Raw genomic sequence first — 20,450 nt, 5'->3', positions numbered from 1 at the left:
ATCCCCTCTGGACCACATACAGGATACACTACATCATCATTTTATGATGTCTGATGGATCCGGGAGTCACTGTGCGATGAAGGGCTGTGATTTAGTGTATTTGGAGGAAGAACTTTCTCTCCAGCAGCCACATCACTTCTCTCTCTGTGCATCACAGAAGGGCTGATCAGAGCTAGCAGGCTAGCTACGCTAACGCTCTGCGTTCTGGTCATCCGAAGAACGCGATAAATCAGCCGTAACAGTGCTGACTCAGACCAGAAGGAGAGAGCTGTTTTAAAGTCTACACACTGTGGTTTGTTTGGGCTGTTCTGAGAGCTGTGAATCAAAGCCTGCTGCAGACCCTCAGAGGTGGTGGTCTCGGTCCAGTCCCAGACAAAGTCTGGAGCAGTGCCTTCGTGGTGGGAACGTGATCTGTGATCCACGATCTGGCAGACTTTGGAGGTTTGGGGAAAACGGCCCCCACAGTCAGGTGATGCTTCATATAACAGTTGCTAGCAATGAGAATGAAGATCGGACCTGAACCAATGCAACGTCGTATGTTGTATTTGACCAGCGGGCCTCCTTCAGGACCTTCTACCTGTGTTTACCTGGCTGAGGCGTTCTCACATGGTTTGCAGTGCTGCACTTGGGCTCGCTTGGATTCTTCTCTGTGTGAAAAGAAACTGAACGAAGGGAAAAAAGGTTCACCAACTCATCACCTGACCTGAACCGCAGCAAAGGAAGTAGAGGCTGTCTGCAGCAACACACCCACAAAACACACACCAGTATACATCTGGGACAGATATTCAGGGTCTACAGAGGATGATAATGTTTATCATTGTGGCGGCTTACTGACCTCATGTCTCACACCATCAACACTTTTTTTGTTTGAGGATGAATCACTGCGAGCTTTCCTGTAGCGCCACCATGACGTGCTGTCAGTGTTCATGGTCCCCAGAGGATGAGGCGTGCTGTGATCTCTGTTACCTTCCTTTAAAGCTTTTAAACATCTCACCGTCTCCTAAGAACTAGCATCAAAGACAGCATCTCTTTATCTCCTCTGTGCCATTGGCAGTAAAGTGGAGAGACAATCAGTGGAGATGTATCTGGGTTAAGGACCATCTCGACTTGTCGTGGTTCTATATTTGCTCTTTTTGAAACTCAAGCAGATCTACAGCGCGCCACCGCCTGCAGTTACCTTCCCGAGCAACATGCAGCAGGAAAAGAGAGGAGCTGCAGGGCTGCTGACGCTGTGTGACACCACCAAACCTAAATACACCAGAACCAGGCATGAGTCAGGCCGCCCCACAACGCACACTAACTCTGTTGGATTTTTGCTGCAGCTGAACAGCGTGTGCAAATATAAAGACAGTAAAGACTTCTGACAGGTTGGAGACTGAGACTAGAGCCCGATGAGACATACGAACACGCGTTCGTACGAGTCAGCTGAGGAAGCCTTGGCTGCTCCTCCAGTGCAGTTTGGAGAGGCCGAGTGCTGAATCAGTTGAATGGCAAACAGGTTTTAGATGGCTTTGTCACGTTTCAAGATGCATTTTTAATGACGGCTCAGCGCGGCGTATCGCCTCGCCACCCCCAGCGCAGAAAACACCAGGGTCAGCAAAGAGCGCTGGCTGTACGCTCTCCATGGAAAATTAGTTTTGACAGTGTTTTCTGCTGATTATAATGAGAACAAATTGAGCTTTAAGTGTGTTGGCTGATGATGGAGCGAGCGGTCGTTAATGCTCGGCCCTGCAGGGTCGGTAAACAGCCTCACACAGACACAGCAGTGCAGGACAAACCTCATTAATGCAGCAACATAAGCGGTTAAATGTGACATTTATACATAAGCCAGCCTCACAAAAACCCACACTTACACACAGCCAACGCACAGACAGGATTAACTCGTGTCCCTGGTCATTAGGAATTCATATGACGAAGTTTTAATGACTTACTGTAAACACGGCTAATTGAATGTCGTGGAAGCAGAGTGGATTTTCTTGTGCATTTAAAACAAAGTGAAGTCCTCGAGGACGTCATGTGACATGAAGTACAGATCGCAGTAATCTTTATTACTTTAACTAGACATTTACAGGCTTCCACCCAAAACAGTCACTGGTTTAACATTTATCATCACACGCAGGAATGAGACTGTCCTCACCAGAAAAACTACCTTTAAATGACACAACAACCACAAGTCTTTCCATTGTCTGGTTGGTTCAACCTTCGTAGGCAGCGTGACATCGTCAGAACAAACAGTGGAGCGTAAATATGATGCAAACTCAAGACAAAAGTTTGATCTTCTGACTCTCATCGATCGTTCAGCGGTCGAACTGATCGGGGATCAGATAGATGATACAGCAGCTTGGTGTTGTCCTCTGTAAGATTACATGTTGTTTTCCCTTTAGTTTTAATCAGACACAGAATTGTAACTACCTCCACCGCCCACTCACTGACGTAGTTACAGTTGGATGGAGTAAAGACTGCATATGGAGACACAGATGAATTTACACCTTTTCATCATCTGGCGCTCAATGTGACACAGATATCAGACTGTTCATGCTTCTTGGATTCATTTAGCTTTTCTCAGAGTGGATAAGTATCACTATAACTGTCCTTTCTGCCCAAGATGCATGCTGGGACGAACGCTGGGACGAACACTGGGACGAACGCTGGGACGAACACTGGGACGAACACTGGGACGAACGCTGGGACGAACGCTGGGACGAACACTGGGACGAACGCTGGGACGAACGCTGGGACGAACGCTGGGACGAATGTCGACACGTACAGGTATTCTTTAAAACAATTTTTTCCTTTTACTGTTTTAAAAAAATCTCCGTCGACATGAAAACGTGAAAAAACAAAGTGCCGTCAGGAACACGCCAACCCAACAGGCAGCAAAATAACCTAAAGCCACGTCGGCCAATCAGAGGCCTGAAAAAGCCTCTACCTGCAGCTTGAGGTCGGACCAGCCTCGTCTTGTTTGTGGTGGGACTCTGCAGCAGCGACCTCAGTGGAAGAGTGACGGTGCATTTATGTGTAAACATGTAAAAGGTCTGTTAGCAACGTTAGCACAGCAACATCACCCCGTAAACAAAGAAGGTAACAGCGTCCGCTTCATCATCACTGAAAGCTCTGCTTCCTGTCTACACGCCAACACTGCAAGCAGAGATTTTTTTTTTTTTCCAAAATCTCTGTTTGCAGTGACCTAAAACTGCATTACTGTGTGGACGAAAGGTAAAATTTGGATTGTGCATGTGGACGTGGAGTGTAAACGTTTGATCTGCGGGTTCAATGGTCAGATCTGCACAGCTCACTGAAAGACACCATGAAGTAACGACTCGTTCCTTATATGATGTATTTTTCATATACATGGAGGTGTAATGTAACTCAGTGAGGGACTGTGGGATGAAACACTGATTATTCTCCTTTGACCACGGTGGCGTGCTAATTGGTAGGCAGCAGCAAGCGGAGGGTAAGCTGGTTAAACGGTGCAGGCGGCACATGAGGCGGCAGGTGAGGCCGAATCAGCTGATCATCAAACAGGAGCAGGAGGAAGAGGTGCTGCAGTCCGATGCTTCCTCAGCGAAGTGTTGGTCAAACAGCGCAGGACCTTTCCTGTTTGGCTCATTACTTTGTATTCACGACACTGTTGGTACATATTGTGTTTATTTGAAGCTAAGAGCCAGCACAAGCAGCATTCGCTTTTTCAAGAGCCAAATAGAAATGAAATGGAAACCAAGCCGCCCGGCTCACGCTGGCACTGTGCCCGACTGAGCTCTGAACTGTAAACTGGTGTAATATCAGTTAAAGGCTGTTTGATCTGACAGGACGGCAAAAGGGCAGAGCTACTCCAACATCGGTGACGGTTTTATTTGTTAGACTTTATGTTCACACTCAGTCGTGCAGGAGAGCCACTGAAGGTTCAGGAGTTTTTCACACGTCACAGTGTCTTTAACGTTTGAAATGAAATGAAAACACAAACCTAAAAAGATGTGTAAAAGCTCTGTGAAGAGGATGATCAAGAAGCAAGACGGGTAAAGAGACAACAAGTCAGTTCACTTAGATTATCTTCACCGATCAGGAGGTCAAACTGAGTATCAGCAACCATCTCGCAATGCAAAGGAAAAGAGTTCACACAGTCCAGGAGGTACAGCAGGTCAGAGTTTAAGCAGGAAGCGGATCCGACATTCACGACGGACAGTCCGAGTTAGGATTTTATTGTTTGACGCCATTTTTCCTCCGAATAATTAGAACTGACCTGGAGGTTTGTTTCCAAAGTGAACTGCTTGGTCACACTTGTTCACAGGTCTCAGGTGTCTTCATCACAGACTGTGGAGAACGTGGACGTGGGCTCCGTGACGTCACCCACAGGTTTCTGAAGATCCACTATGAAGCTCAGTGACAGCAGCTCAGTGTCTGACTCCACCAGAGCCAGAAATGGACAGTGAGGAGGAGCGTGGGTGGAGCTGCACCAGCTGGTTTCTGGTTGCCAATAATATGCCAGAGATAAGCTCTTAAAGGGGCTGAAAGTTGTGGAATAAATGTGTGCAGAGATGAAATGTGTCCCAGAGGAGATGACTCAGAGCAGCAGCTGCTGTTTGTCTCTGCAGACGTTCGAACGCCGAGAGTCCAGCATGGATCGTGATCAGTGGGCGCATTCGGACGCTCGCACAGGCTGACGTGGGCTGGAAACCACGGCAACCACTGATTGACAGTGACCTCTGACCCTCATCGCCATCCAGTACACACTGTGTACGATCAGCAGCTCGCGCCTGCTGTTCTGTGACTGGATGAGTTTTCTGTTTTCTGTACGTCACCTGACGTCGTAGAGGACCGCCTCCAGAAATGACACGAGGGGTACCTACAGGACCCACCCTACCGTGCCTCTGATTGGCTGTTAGCTGCTGGGTTAGATCGTTGGTTGGATGATTATGGTTTTATGGAGTCGGTCACATCTGCTGAACACACAGTTCAGTGTATGAACTGAGAGAAACGTTGGTGGTACGAACAGAAAAAAATCAACATAACAGTAGTTTGGTCTGTTATGAATGTGCAGAGGTTGAAGTTGGATTTCCAGCTTGAATTATTATCCCAGTCCGGCGCTGTGACAGCCTGCATTAATCCTGAACTCCTTCCTTACCTTCATCTGTAAACAGAGCAAAGCTGACTGGAAGCATTGTTGCCCTCATATCCATTTACAGGGTTCCATTAACACTTACCTTTGTTTTGATGCTGTCTCATTTTCAGTGGGATTCGACCTTTATTCCAAGAATCGGTTCCCAGAACCACTAACGCTGGCTAACATCAAGCTAATATTATGCTAACATTAGCAAAGCTGCATGCAGATTGTTAAAAAACACTTTACATTTAAAAAAAAGAAATCAGCTCATTCGTCCATTATTTCATCTTTAATTCACATTAGTTTATTTTTCCATTGACAAATACTATAATAAACTTTTTCATAGTTTTCATTTTCAAAGTTCATTTTTTGTTAAATTTTAGTTAAACTGGCCACAATAATTTCTTGTCAGAGTTTTGTTGACAAAGTTAACACTGAATGCTTGTTTTACTTGATTAATTACTGATAAATTCAAAGTCATCAGTTCTGAAAACTGCCACTGTTCTTAGCTTTCTGCAGAATGACTGATAAGTGATCATTCAGCACTGCATTAATAAAATAATTCCTCAGCTTTGATTAAGCAGAATTAATCATTATTCTGATGGATGTGATGAAAGAAAACGTGACCTGACATTTTTCTACACAGCAGCTCACAAGAACTCCTCAGATAAAAGAGGAGGAGGAGCAGAAAGATGAAGAGAAAGAACTGAAAGGCAACAGAAAGCATGGCTGTGCCGTTGGCTCCATGTTGGAGTATACAGGAAACCCCCTCCCAGACAGACCAATACTGACCCTGCAACGCCGTGTTGAGAGTGAACCAACAAGGCTCCAGGCCCAGAAGAAGGACACGAACATCTGAGGGATCCACGCAAAGCTTGTGGATCCTAACTGGACCTTTGTGGAAACAACCACGAGATCCAGGAAGAAACAAAGGCAACAACTGAACTCAACAACCAAACCAAGAATGAAACTGTTCCACCAGAAGGACCCAAAAACAAGAAAAGCAGTGTAGAGTCTGCAGTCCAACACAGGGAGGAACGCTCGTACGCCAGGAAACTAAACAACCATTAAACAAATGCATGGCTCAACACGGGGGGGTCAAGTCCTCAGGCCGAGACTCAGCAGTTCACCTGAGACTGACAGGTAAGAGACACTCTAGAGGACAACAACACACATATTTTGGACGGGGAGGACAGCCGGTTTGAAAGAGGAGAACCCATCCTTCAACAGAGGAGGAGGTCAACAACCACTTATCCCCCACCCACCTACTGCCAATCATACTCCAATCACCTGGCCTCAGGTGACTCCACTGACTGTTGTTACACAGCCAGCAGCACTAACGATCAGCAGTATCAATGACCCTGATAACGACCCCGCAGAGGTCAAATACCTGGAACTTCCCAGCAGTCAGACGTGATGATGGATGAGCGGCGAAATGTTTTAAAGTTTCTACAACCGAGTCCAGCTGCCCTTGATTCGACCCTCCCCGGATATGAAGAACTGAGAGGAGGAGAGTGGTGACGAATGTGGACGGGATGTTTTCCAAAGCTCAGGTGATGTTATTAAAATGCTCACGCTGTCGTCTCAGACGCGACATGACTGAGAGTCACTTCGGCAGCAATCTTGAAAGTAATAAGGCCAATTTGTTACCTAAATGACTCGTGTCCCATCGGGGAAGTGCTGGTCTGAAATCAGCTGAGTCATTTGTCATGATGACAGGAACAAAGCTGAAGCAGCGGCCTGCTGCGAGGCTCGGCAGTGACTAAACAACAAATAACAACAACTTCTGACCTGCAACAGTCACAAAGACAGAAACACACACCGCTCACAGTAACTTTAAAAAGTTTCAAGTGATATTAAAGTGCAGGAAAGTGTCGGAGAGGAGAGACAGTCAATCATCCATCGTCACTATCGCCATCATGTCCCAGAGCAGCTTCTCAGCTTCATTTTATTTAAGGAACAAACAGCAAAATGAAAAGTTTGTAAAGAACAGAGTCGGGATCCTGCAGAAGCATCTGAAGGTCATTTAACCAGTGAACAGCATGTTAATCAAATCAGTGGCTTCTTCTCTTTGGGCCTCCTGCTCTCTGTTCCCTCAAAGGTCGAGACGAGCGAGTCCACAAACTGAAAATTGACTGTTTTAAGTCCCGGTGTGGCCATCAATCAAACACAACCATCAGGCCTAAATGGACGCGGGTAGACTGTCAGGGTTTGAGTTTACGCAGATGACTGCGCTCTTTATGGATGTTAATGTCACAAGAAAACAGGACACGATCAGAAGAGAAGTTCTCGTTATGCTGAAGTGAACCAGATGCTTTTGAACGCACCACGTTGAGTATTTTTTAGACCCTCTGTCCTTCATCGTTTTAGTCATCATTTCAGTCAGTTATGATAATAATTAACTCACTTTACTCACGTTCGTAGCTGAGATCTGAGGTCAGCTGCAACATTACTGACAGATTCCAACACAGCAGGAACACGGACTCAGTTTATGTTCATTTGGAGGTCAAACTGAAAGTGAGCTCACCTGAACAGCAGGTAATAATTCTTCAGTGGGTCAGAGTGGAAGCAGTGTTCTGTAAACTGTGTTTGTTCACGATGGACTGAACGAGCAATAAAAAGTTAACTTTCTCTTCAAACGGATCGATTGTCCCGACACTCTGCTGTCTTGTTGAAGTCTGTTATTGATGCCTCTGTGGCTCCGTATCGCAGCTGTAAGGCTGCAGAGCACAGCTGAGACTGATGGGACAAAACTCAACAGTAAAGAGCCACATCGTCCAGGCAGACGTCCCATCAACGAGCGCTCAGGCTCGGGCCTGCGTCTCCGCTGTGTTCGAACAAGTTTTCGGTTCTATGGAGAACATCACAGAACCACACAGTCATCCTCCAGTACAATAACCATCTGAACTCACATCAGCCATATTGGTCTCTTAACGACAGGACAGAAACCAAAAACACGGGAGGACGAGCAGGACACTGGAAACAACTGGTCAGCAGGAGACAAAGGACGTACGCCATCAACAGTGTCACCCTCAGTGTGTGTGTGTGTGTGTGTGTGTGTGTGTGTGTGTGTGTGTGTGTGTGCATTGAAAAAAGGTTTCTGCAGCTTTGCGAACTGACAGAGGAGCATCGTCATTTATCACCAGAGCAGCTGAGAAGGAAAGTCACGTACCTGCCCGAGACGGCGTTTTGTCGGCGGAATAAACGACCTCCGGCGTCCAGTTCAGACCTGCAAGAGACGGCAGGTCAACACACACACATCTGCACACAGATACGCACACATTAAGTCTGACATGATGTGCAGCAGCTGAAGTGTGTTTTACTGCTTCAGCAGGTAAAGATTATTGGTTGAGTCCAGTTCAGTCAGCGAACACTCAGCAGATCTGAGAGCAGCTGTGTTCTCTCACTCTGTAACTCAGGCTGCCTCGTTAATCTGACGTAAAGATGACAGTAACAGAAGAAAGAGGCCACACATGATCAACTTTACAGCCTCCTGCTTCATTTCCTGTGTTCACTGCAATCATTTTAATGAGCGTAAAGAATAAAGAATATATTACTGCGTTAAGACTGTTGGAGCAACACTCATCAAGTCGAACACTGTAATAATCTTCTCAAATCCTCACTCGAAGCAGGTGGAGTCAAAAGTCTTTACTCGAGATACAGACATTCAGAACGCAAAAAGGTCTAATAATGAAGCAGAGGTGCCCAAAAACAAACCACTAGAAACTAAAAACCAGAAGGAAAGCACCAGGAGAAAGAGCCGGAACAAACTCAGGGACTAAGACGAGCGGGCACAAAGACTGAAGCCTGACCACACGCATGCAGACATTCAAAAAAATCTTTATTGACTTAAAACACAGTTTAGGAACAAGATTGAGCAGCTTCAATCAGCAGACCAGGACGTAACAGGATGTGAATATCTGCTCTATTTGTACATTTTCTATGACCATGTCTGTGCGAGCTGCAAAGCTGCAACTGAGCAGTTAACTGAGAAATAATCAGCAGCTTAATCTCTGATGAAAATAACTGTTTGTAGCAGCTCTAAGTTAGAACATTATTAGCTGTGGATTACATCCAATTAAGACACTAAACAGGAAAATGTGAGTGATCACTCAGTATCTGAAAGCCTGCGATGTTTACATCCATGCAGACTGCACAGGGACTGGATCCCACAGGACCCAGCAGAAGCCTCATGGGAGGGGGCAGTTTAAGCTCTGCTGCAGGCGGGAGCAGCCGGTGTGGAGCAGCCACGTTACGGTCAGAAATCCAGCAGGAGCAGGACGAACGAGTCGAACAGGAGTCGACGTCCGTGTTTACTCACAGAAAGAAAACCAGCTGCATCGCACCTTAAATGTCCAAACGTATCTAAGAAATCAGTAAAATGTGTCATTTGACCACCGTGTGGTTCAAATGTGGCATCTTCTTCGCCTCATTGTGGTGCACCAGGTGTTAATGTCTAAGAGGAGAAAGAAACAGGGGCAGCACTGAGCCCGATCCACGTCTGAAGACCAGTTCAGACCAGCGGCACGATGTGAGGCTGACGCTTCATTGGAGCTAGCTTAGCTTAACGTCCAGAGTAAGAGTGAGATCGACTCTGCAGACGTAATTACAGAACGTTAGCGTCGTTAGCGTCGCCTCTGACAAACTGCCTGCTGGAGACGGCACCGAAGATGAGGTCAGGTTTCTGAATAAGACTTTCCTGCACAGATGAAAACGAAGCTGAGGACAGAGGCGAGGCATCGGCGGCCTCCCGTCTTTTTGACTCCTCGTGTGCTCACACTGCAGGAGGCTGAAAGCGTCAAAAACAGGATTAGTGATGAACCCACCTCTCAGATGCTGCTTTTCATGGCACAGTTGAAAGCAAACAGCGTGTGGTGGAGCCGTGTGTGTGTGTGTGTGTGTGTGTGTGTGTGAATGTTTTCTGTGTGTGTGGTTTCAGGTCTGTGTTGGGGGGGGTCAGGCAGACCCTCCTCCTGCCAACACTTCCCCTTATGCTACTTTTTATGTTAATAATATAAGAGCTCATAGAGTCTGATGAGAGATGAGCTACTGATGTGGTACGAAATGAAAAATTTAAAAATTCATTCACTGATGCAGAATTAACGGCCGAGTGCAGCCTCATCGCCTTTTTAACGGCGCCACCATTTCTGGCTGCTCAGCAGTCACAAACACTACCAGCGTGACCGCAGCGGGGACAGGAAGTGCTGGATTCAGGGCTGAAACACCTGAAACACGCCTCAGTCCCACAGAAACCAGTTTGTGAAACAGACTTCCCTTCAAAGAGCAGCTGGAGATCAGGCTGAGGTGGATTCTATTGGTCCTTCTCGTCACATGACCCAGCCGGGCTCAACCTCGGGGTGACGACTGAACATTCAACCTTTCTCGTTTAGGTCTCAGGTTCGGAAACAGCTACAAAATGTGACCGCCGCGATGGAGAAGACACGAGTTCAGCTCCGACATCGGCGGCTCAGCTGGACTGACGATACGCTTCCACAGATACTTTTACTGCTGGTACTTCAAGTATATTTAGATGCTAGTACTCACATACTTCTTTTTTAGTCAAGTAAGATTTTGCATGCAGGACTTATACTTGTAACAGAGTATTTTTACACTGGTAAAATTATTTCTACTATTTCTGCTACAGTAAAAGGTGTGAGTACTTCCTCCAGCTCTGGTTTGTCCTCCATCATCTGTCCATCATCTGTCCATCATCTGTCCATCATCTGTCCATCACAGACAAATGAATCATTGATAGTTTCACAGTTTATATTTGGCCTGAAAGGTGTATTTTTCAGGTCCTCGTCGTACTCCAGTGTGCAGCCAGTAGGATGGTACGTGTAATACTACTACTTCAAAAACACATTTAAACTTCAGACATGTCCTCAGCTGCAAACACCTTTTTTTCAGGTAACAAATTTGTTTACATGCTGGACAAACTCCACAGAGGGGGAAGTGAGGCATTATGGGAACATCAAGGTGTGCGTGTGTCTGTGTGTGTCTGTGTGTGTCTGTGTGTGTCTGTGTGTGTATGTCTCAATCAGTATCAATTTCAACTGAGTGTGTGTTAACGATCTGTAATTGGAGCTCATTAGAATGAGATCAGACACCAACAGGATATGAAATACATGTAATACCTATTTAAACACACACACACGCACACACACACGCACACACACACACACACACACACACACACACACACACATCACAGCCAGGCAGCAGCCTCCTCAGGAGGAGCACAATGAGCTGTAATGGATCACGCCGCCTCCTCTGACAGACACGCGGAGGATTAAACCGCCTGACGGACGGCTGGACGTCGGCGAGGACGAGACGAAGCGGCTTTGATCCTGAATGACACGACGTCACAGAGTCACATAACAGAGACGCAGAGGACAAACGGGACAAAGCCGCAAAACCACGGTGAATATTCATGAGCAGGTTCGAGTACACAAAGTACACAAAGTACACACATCAACACACAGCGCACAGAAACAGGATGAGGTGTGTGTTCACAGAGAGAATCAGAGGAGGCTGCAGGATCAGGAAGGTGTTCATTCAGGGAGTCCAGAGAAAATCATGAAGACATAAACTGTGTTTTCACACCTCAGGTATCACAGTTCAAGGTTACAGTAGATTTGCTACAGGGTTGATTTATGTAGTACTACAAAAACAACCTTGACTGGAGTACTGACGCCTCCTGAAGTCCCGCCGAACTTATCTTTACTCATAAATAACATCAGCCTGGTTTTAAAAGTATGGCTGAGAGTTTTATATGATCAAAAAGGAGGGAAAGGAGGTCATTGGTCAAGTTCCTGTTCACCTGAGCCGGCTGAGGGGCGTGTCCCTGCGCGTGTGATTGACAGCGGCTGGCAGGCTGCACTGTTACTGTCTGTGAGCAGGAGACGTAGCATGAAGCTAACGAGGGTTCTTGTTCCGCGTCTGTGGTTCCACTGTGACGTTCCCTGAGTGACAGAACGGTGATGTCACTGCTTTATGAAAGATTTGATTGGCTGTATCCAAATACATGACGTACATGACATAAATCCAAAAGGCAAATAATCAAACACAAGCACGTAGGAAAGGTTTGGGTGCGACTGCGGCTGAAGCTCATGGAGCTGATCTTCATGATGCGTCAGTCCACCTCGGGGACGGAGGGACGGCCCGAGCGAAGGCCGTCGCTCTCATTAGTCTTCATCAGCAGCGCAGAGCACGACTCGACTTCAGTTTAACTCTGCCGCTCTCACTGTCTTCACATCAGTGAGCTCAGACGTGACTGACTCTGGATCTGCTCTGAGCTGCAGAGCCAGAACACTTCTTATTCTTCTTCTGTACCGCGCGGCTCGTCATTCAGCGCTGACATGACAGAGTGTAAATACAGTGAGGCTACATGTTACGACAAGGATCAGGTTTACCATCACTTCATTACTTTATGCCTCTTTTAGTTAACGGCCAATCAAGTTGCACAAATAATATCATCATTGTTGTTTTTTTACACTTTGGGCAGAGGGTCCGAATAAAAACAAAGCTGTGGAGATCTTACTTTTATGAAATTAGTTATGTTTAGTCAGTTTGGTTCATCAGTCTTAATGTGTCATCATACGCTGAAAAAACGCTGCTGCTGAGAACAACAACTGCTGCGTCATCGAAGACGTATTCTCCAACATTTACTGTAAAACACATCTGCAAATAAAGAGCGAACAGTGTGTTGAAATGAGTCCTCAGATCAGGTCATAGAAACTGTCACAGTTACAGTAACAATGATGGTCATGGTTAAAGGAACCTGTGTCACATGTTCGTGACTCACCTGTCCACCCCGGCCTCGTCCTGGTTGGTGGCTCTAAAGCAGGGGTGGACTAAGGGCCGGATGTGGCCCGCGGGCCGTAAAACGCTCAGCTCTGAGTTACCGGTCGAGCTAACGTCTACGATCGGGAGGATACGGTCACCGTCAACTAGCTGTGAAGCTGCAGGCGGTCTGGAAAAAACGTAAAATGCTCAGCTCTGCTCTAAAGTTAACGTCACCTGACTTCCTACTTTACACAAGAATCATAAATCCTACAATCCAGCAGAGGGCGCCGTCACCTGAACGTAAAAACATCAAGGTGTGATATTTACATGAGGAGACAGCCTGAGGGGGCTCCTACAGGCTAACATGTTGGCTAACACCACCTCAAAGCGTGGGACAAATTTAACGATGCGTACCAGATTATTTCCGCATGCCAGTGAAACAGTGCGACGCAGCTGTAAACGAATCAATAAACTGACACTTCGCCACATTTGAACTGCATCTAACCTTTATTTACACCAGTGACCCAGACGGATGCTTTGATACGGTCTGTCAAACGTACGTAAACGAGGCTATGAAACAGAAAAAACTCTACAAACTTTCACTGAAGTAAAGAATGTGAGTACTTTTTCCAGCAGTGACCAGAGCTCCGCTGTGGACGGCCACAGTGAATCAAGCACAGAAGAAGAAGAAGAAGAGCGGGAAAAAACGAGCAGATCATTAATTCAAAGAGACAGATCAGGAAACAAAACTTTTAAAGTCACTTCCTGAAACTTCTTGGAGTGTTGGAGCGTCGTCCTTCACTCATTCAGGACCAAACACACAGTCACAGTCGGCTGCACCGAGCTGCGTGTTGGCACACATTACTGCAACATTAATTCCATTCGTGATGTTATTACACACCGCTGGCTTTCTTCAGCACCCGTCAAACACGCAGAGACCCGAGGGTTGATGGGAGGGCGAGGAGGACGAGGACGAGGAGGAGGAGGAGGGTGCAAAGATGAATTACAACTCTCTGAAGAAGAATAAGGAGGGACAGCCACTGGTGGCCTTCACTCCGTCATGGACCTCCTCTGGACTCTCTGTCTCCTCTGGATCTTTATGGGACAGACGGAGACAGGACGAGACACAGCTTCAGAGACACTGACTGCACAGGTGGAGGTGAAGGTACGGTCCAGCAGGGAGGGCTTAGACCGCTCTCCAGGTCTAGCTAGGCCTCACGTTAGGCTAGCCTTAATTTTGCTCTGGGATTAGTCAAATCCAAGTTGGCCCAATAAATATCTTCTAACGGGTGAATTCCTCCACAGGTTTAATGTTTTCTGCCGGAAGAAAGTTTCTCCATGAAGATGAACTGAAAGGTATCAGGAAGAATTCAAGGGGACGACACCTGTGGACACACGTCTCTGTCCTGTCAGTGATTGGGTCAGACCACTGGTTTCCATGACGTCCGCTGTCATCCTTCCTGAGTAAACCAATGGTTTTTGTGGTAAGAATGGAGTTGTGCAGAGCTTTACGCTCGACAAACCGAGTTAACCCTGGATGTCATTTCCTCTGCTCACCTCCTGGTCGACCCCCTCACTTACTGCGCCGTTAACAAATCCAGCCGAGGACACTCGGGTCCCGACGAGGAGGAGGGATACGTGTCCCGTCGGGGCCTGACCGCAACGTGACTCCCGCCGCCCTACTTTCTGGTGGTGGAGAAAAGAGGCGCTCTGCAGGGAGAGAGAGGCTAATTGTCTCGAGAGGAGCTGAAGGAGCCAAAGTGAATGAACTCTAATTAGGACCCGATTAAGGCTAACTCTCACAGCTGTAAAAATCCATTAACCTTTAATCGTACAGTTCATCACGCTCTCGAGGTTAGAGTGTCTGTGTGCGTGTGTGTGCGTGTGTGTGCGTGTGTGTGCGTGTGTGTGTGTGTGTGTGTGTGTGTGTGTGTGCGTGTGTGTGTGTGTGCGTGTGTGTGTGTGTGTGGTGGATCTATTTATGCGAGGGGAAAATTAAGCCTTATGGTGTGAAGGGAAACATATTCTGATGTTAACGGTGATCCTGCACACACGGACGCACAGTTAACGTGGAAGAGTTTCTCCCTCACACTGATTGGCTGTTTGAGGTGACAGGTGCTCAACGTGACAGACAGCAGGGTGTCATATTCATCTTACTTTATTTGATGCATCACACTGATGTTTCATTTTTCTATGCATATGGATGAACGGACATGCAGATCAGACTCACTTTAACACGCCAACACAGATCATCCATATTTACTCTAATTAGAATAAAAGATTGTTCCCACAGAGCAGGAAACAAAACAAGCAAACAGGTCAGTGACTGAATGAGTCATCCGTCCTCCAGGACCATCAGTAACGAGACGCGTCATCCGTCAACTTTCAGCAGCGATGCCCTTTTCAAAGTTTTAAATGTTAGCTTTTAATTACATCATCAGCCTCCAGCCAATCAGTGGCGTGTTTGGAAATACCACTAAAAGGTGAAAAGAGTGTAAAGTTGTCGCCATGTTTGAGTTACAAAGTTTGACATTAGGGCACGTTAATGACGGCACACTGAGCGGCGATGATCTGCTGATAACGGGCTGAGACATGGACGGAGCCTCCACCCTCCACCCTCCACCCGCTGCTTCAGTCACGCTACAAAATCAACAAAAACATTACCAAACATGTAAAAACAGAACTATTATTGCTGGCATCAGATGCATGATTTAAGAGAAGAAGAATCTCCAGTAAATTCTCAGTTTTTCTCCACAAACGACCGAAGAGAAAAACACGGAGCTCCGTCAGTAAACGCAGTGTAACGTACTTTTCCACAGCAGCAGCTCCATCAGCACAGCAGCATCACATTTTTACTGCTCTCTGTTTCTGCTGGGCTGTTTTCATTCGCTGTTAACTTACAATCAATGAAACTCGCCACTTACTGCAGGAAACTATGGATTTCAGTGATGTGAGCTGAACAGCAATCGAAAAAACACCCTAAATTTGACGGGAGAAAGAAGAGTAAAAATAGCTTCTGTCAGAATAAACTACGAGCACCACAGCAGTGAGTATCAGAACTAGAACGATAACTAAGAAAAATAATTAGTGAAAATATTCCGACTCTGCACGCCGCTGATGACCGACCCCCTCGCCACTCTCTCCTGTCCCATGTCGGTCCTGATCCGCCTCACTGGAGGCTGCTGAACCTGGTTCTGTTACCCGCGGTCTGGGTGGAGGCAGACTCCAGTTAGCTAACAGAGCCACAGGCTGCACAGCTAACCGAGCTAACTACACAACAGCAGCTAGTAGCTAGATGTACAGTGAGCAGCAGTTCGAGGTTAATCTGGTGATACACTGCCCCCCGTTTGTTTGGAGCAACCTTCGACAGGTGATGCTGAGTCCTGAATTTTCTAAATACACACAGAAACACAGATGAAGTGTAGAGAAAATACTGAAGTACAGTTCACTGCAGCACACCTGCCGTATGAGGTTAAAGGAAATTAGAGATGGAGGTGCTGCACCCTCACATGTTCTGTCCTTTCCTGCTACTCCACCGAATCCAGCCGCTGACATTAAATTACTGAAATGCTCAGACACTCTAAATGTACTGCAGCTGTAACCTGCAGCACCTTTAACCTGACAGCAGAACAGCGCCGTCAGAGCCGCCGTGGAGGACGGCGGTCTGCCTGCAGGCAGCAGCTTCGTGTTCACGTCTTGCTAAAGGACGCTTCAACACGTGCAGGTAAGACTCAAACTATTCAGCTCGATAGCATTCAGGGCAGCGTGGAAACAGATTTCTGTGATTTTGGTGAACTGACCCTTTAATGTCGAAACGAGCGTAAACAGAAAAGTTTCTCAAAGTTTCAGTTTCCAGATTTTTCGGCCATTTTTAGGTGAAGCGGTGATGAGGAGGAGGTGATGTGTCTGACTCCTCCACGTCCATGTTTTCAGGACTCTGACTCCTCTTCCTCTTTCTGCTCCTCCAGCTGATGTTTCTGCTTTCAGAGCACATTTGGTGAAAGTGTGGGATTTTTTTTTTTTTTTCTGGTTGATATCTTCCCCAGCAGCTCTGAGGCAGTAATGACAGGACAGGTGCACTGTGTACCTGTGTCGTCTGAGGCCACTGAAGCTAAATGACAAACAGATGCCAGTTAATGAGCTGAGGGTGACGGGCCGCAGACAGACAGACGGAAGGACGGACAGACGGACGGACGGACGGACGGACGGACAGACAGACAGACGGACGGACGGACGGACGGACGGACGGACGGACAGACTGACTGACTGACAGACGGACGGACGGACGGACGGACAGACAGACAGACAGACGGACGGACGGAGGGACGGACAGACAGACAGACAGACAGACAGATGGACGGACAGACGGACAGACTGACAGACAGACAGGTACACAGTGCTGTAAATCTCATCGTAGAGAAAAAACATAAAGTTTGTTTTTGCCTTTTAAGTCAAAGTGACGTAAACGACTAAACGGTAGCGGCGGTCATGCTAACATGCTAACACACTAATGTTAAGCAGGCATTATGTTTACCACGTTCACTACCTTAGGCTACAATGTCAGTATGCTAACATTTGCTAATTAGCATGAAACAGGCTAACATGGACATGATTAGCTGTGCAGCAGTTTATAAAGCGTCACGTCATCAGTTGTGTGACTCCACAGCTGCTCATGTGAGGGTTAAAAATACGTCGAGTCCATCCGTCCCATGTGGGTTTAATTTCCCTCAATGACAGTCTGACTGGTCGGAGGCATCCATGTTTGTTTTTAGGCCTTTCTGTGTATTCCTGTGATGTTCATGTGAACGGTATCTACATGTCTGAGAGGGCACGGCTGTAAATACATACGATGTCTATATGAGCTCTGAGCTCTGACACGAACATGGCGGGAGCGTCTGGCTCGGCGCCGTCTTGGCCAGCGTTAGCGTCTCTGGTCCAAACAATAACTTCATCCATAGTCGGAGATATAAGAAGCAATATTTCTTGGATTTCGGGCAAACTGATGCTTTAAAGGAAAACAAAAGCTCCTCCCTCTCCTTCATCTGTTTCCTCCTGCTTTCACTGCACTTTGTCAAAATCACCACAATTTTGCTTTACAGCCTTACAGCCGGCAGCTGAAGAAAACCCTTGAACTCAGCATCACATTTGGTGCAGGGATCATTCCAGACTCACCCCCTCACCCCCTCACCCTCCACCGACGCTGCACTTTCCTCCCAACACCAGGAGGCTCAGACTGAAGCCAGCCTGACCCTTTAATAACAGGCTTCACCTCCTAAAGCTCTTCATTACAGACAGATGAGACGCTGGATGATGCTGCTGGCAGCCACACTCTAAATTCCAGCCTTCATCCCTCCGATATGACGAGCTGGAAACACAAACACAGAAGACACACCAGCAGTTTATGGGGTGGTGTGTGTGTGTGTGTGTGTGTGTGTGTGTGTGTGTGTGTGTGTGTGTGTGTGTGTGTGTGTGTGCATGTGGGCGTGCGTGTGTGTTCTGCCTCTGCACTCTCTGTGGAGGAGAATAAACTCCACCTGTTGGAAAGATTGAGGTAGTGCAGTGTTTGGTGGAACTCTTAAAGCAGAATACACCACCTGACCTCCACCCCGAGGAGGAGGAGGAGCAGGAGGAGGAGCAGAAGGAGCAGGAGGAGCAGGAGGAGCAGGAGGAGGAGGTGTTTCCACTGGTGCTGTAGGACGTACTTGCCAACGACAGGCCTCAGCACACTGTGAGACTCGTCCATCAACAGTGAGTCAGAAATGTGGGAATTCTCTCGATGTGTCCCACATTTACGACCTGACCTGCAGCGTTACACAGGCAGACAAGTAACCAATGAGGTGTCAGGATTCAGACGGGAATGGGAGGGGTTAGCTCACACCTCGCCTCACACCTCATCTGATTGGATAAATGTGTGTAGCCGTAGCTTCCTCCTGGACGCTTGCGACGCGGTTATTGGCTGGAGGCTAAACGCCCGCCGGAAACGACCTGAATGCAGCAAAATAAGCAAATCCAGAGCAGGGTCTGCGCAGACGCCATCACACACCTGAGTGGGTCCAAAGTGCCGATGAAGAGGGATTATTGTCGTATGAGTCAGTACTTTGTTTTTTAGGAGAATCCTGTAACTTCAGAGCTGTCGACTGGAGCCGCGTCCTCGAAAAACCGGACAAAAAAAGCGTCGACAGGTGCTGGAAACAATCAATACGGTTCTCTATCAAACCTGCTGGGAATTAAACAATGGCTGCCAGATAACAACAGGTGATATCACACACACGCACGCATCCACACACACACACGCACACACACACACACGCACATACACACAGTGGCAAAGGATGGAGCAGCAGCCTTGTGAAACTGATGCATTGCTTGTTGCAGCTGTCGTATTTGGCAAAAGACAAACTAAACACACACACACACACACACACACACACACACACACACACACACACAAACACACATGCATGCACACGCACACACGCACAGCAGGCCTGTGTCAGAGCCAAGGGGTGTTATTTAATGACGGTGTCATCGGGGTCAGCAGGCAGATCACCTGAAGGCTTTGATGGAGGATTCCAGCTGACTGTCTGACCTTTATGCTCAGCCCCAGACACACACACACACACACACACGCACACACACACACGCTATGTGTGGATTTCACACCACTGGGGCGAACATGGATGTTGAAAATTAGCATTTTGACAAGTGTTGACTTTAATTATACATGATGATGCTGAACCACAAACACGACAGAGCCAATTATAGGCAACGCCGGCGTATTAGCACAAATGACAGTTTATTAAGGCCCAATCATGCACTCACTGATCCAAGAAAAAGCATCCAAGTGTGTGTGCGCGTGCGTGTGTGTGCATGCATGCGTGTGTGTGTGTATTCTTAAATGTCGTCACATCAACTTTTGTATATATGCTCATGCCCTGTTTCATCACTTGTATTACTGAGCTACAATAGTCTCGTCTTTCCTCAGCTGTTTGTGTGTGTGTGTGTGTGTGTGTGCGTGTGCGTGTGCGCATGTGTGTGACGATCTGACACTAGCAGCTGCGCTAACACATTAAACAACATAGCATAAACAGCATAACTCCATAAAGCGCCTTAATCAGCGGATTGACTCATCAGAGGAAACGTAATCCTCCCCGTGTGTCGGTCCAGAATCTGAATCTGTCAGGTGACGCTGAGCACGTCCGGCCTGCTGCAGCTGATCGCGGATCCATCCAGGAAAGGTCAGAAATTAATGAGGGTTCAGAGGAAAATGGAGCCAGATGTTGTTGTTGCTGTACGCTGCAGCTGTTGTTCAGTGCTGGTTTGTTTCCTTCTGCACAAACACGAACTTTCTTCCCATCAGCTCATGTCTGACGTCCGTTCGTGACACCTCAGATCATGTTTGCTTACGGCCAAAATCTGTGTCTGAAATGGATGACTAAGTTTTTATCCTCCTCCAACAAATTTATGAGCGACTGCAGAGTTTCCTGATACAAACAAAAATAAAAATAATGTCACAGATTGAGGAGTTTCTAACCCTTCAAATGTGCTGTGAAAGTGATTTGAG

The 20,450-nt window shown here is 47.1% G+C and overlaps 1 protein-coding gene across 3 annotated transcripts in view; it reads right to left on the bottom strand.

The window, feature by feature from the left end:
• The window catches only part of large2 (LARGE xylosyl- and glucuronyltransferase 2), a 151,787-nt gene that overhangs the window by 113,291 nt on the left and 18,046 nt on the right, over window positions 1-20,450 (bottom strand). For 2 of the 3 annotated variants that reach the window (XM_076735559.1, XM_076735553.1), the window contains one exon: window positions 8,274-8,330. The exons of the other annotated variant lie outside the window; for it this stretch is intronic. The gene's annotated coding sequence lies outside the window, so the exon portion shown is untranslated. Of the gene's footprint in view, window positions 1-8,273; window positions 8,331-20,450 lie in introns of those variants that run through there. 3 annotated transcript variants of the gene reach the window in all.

The sequence above is a fragment of the Chaetodon auriga genome, chromosome 1, assembly GCF_051107435.1.
Source record: "Chaetodon auriga isolate fChaAug3 chromosome 1, fChaAug3.hap1, whole genome shotgun sequence".
Classification (NCBI taxonomy): domain Eukaryota; kingdom Metazoa; phylum Chordata; class Actinopteri; order Chaetodontiformes; family Chaetodontidae; genus Chaetodon; species Chaetodon auriga.
This window is presented reverse-complemented; position numbering and strand designations above follow the sequence as displayed.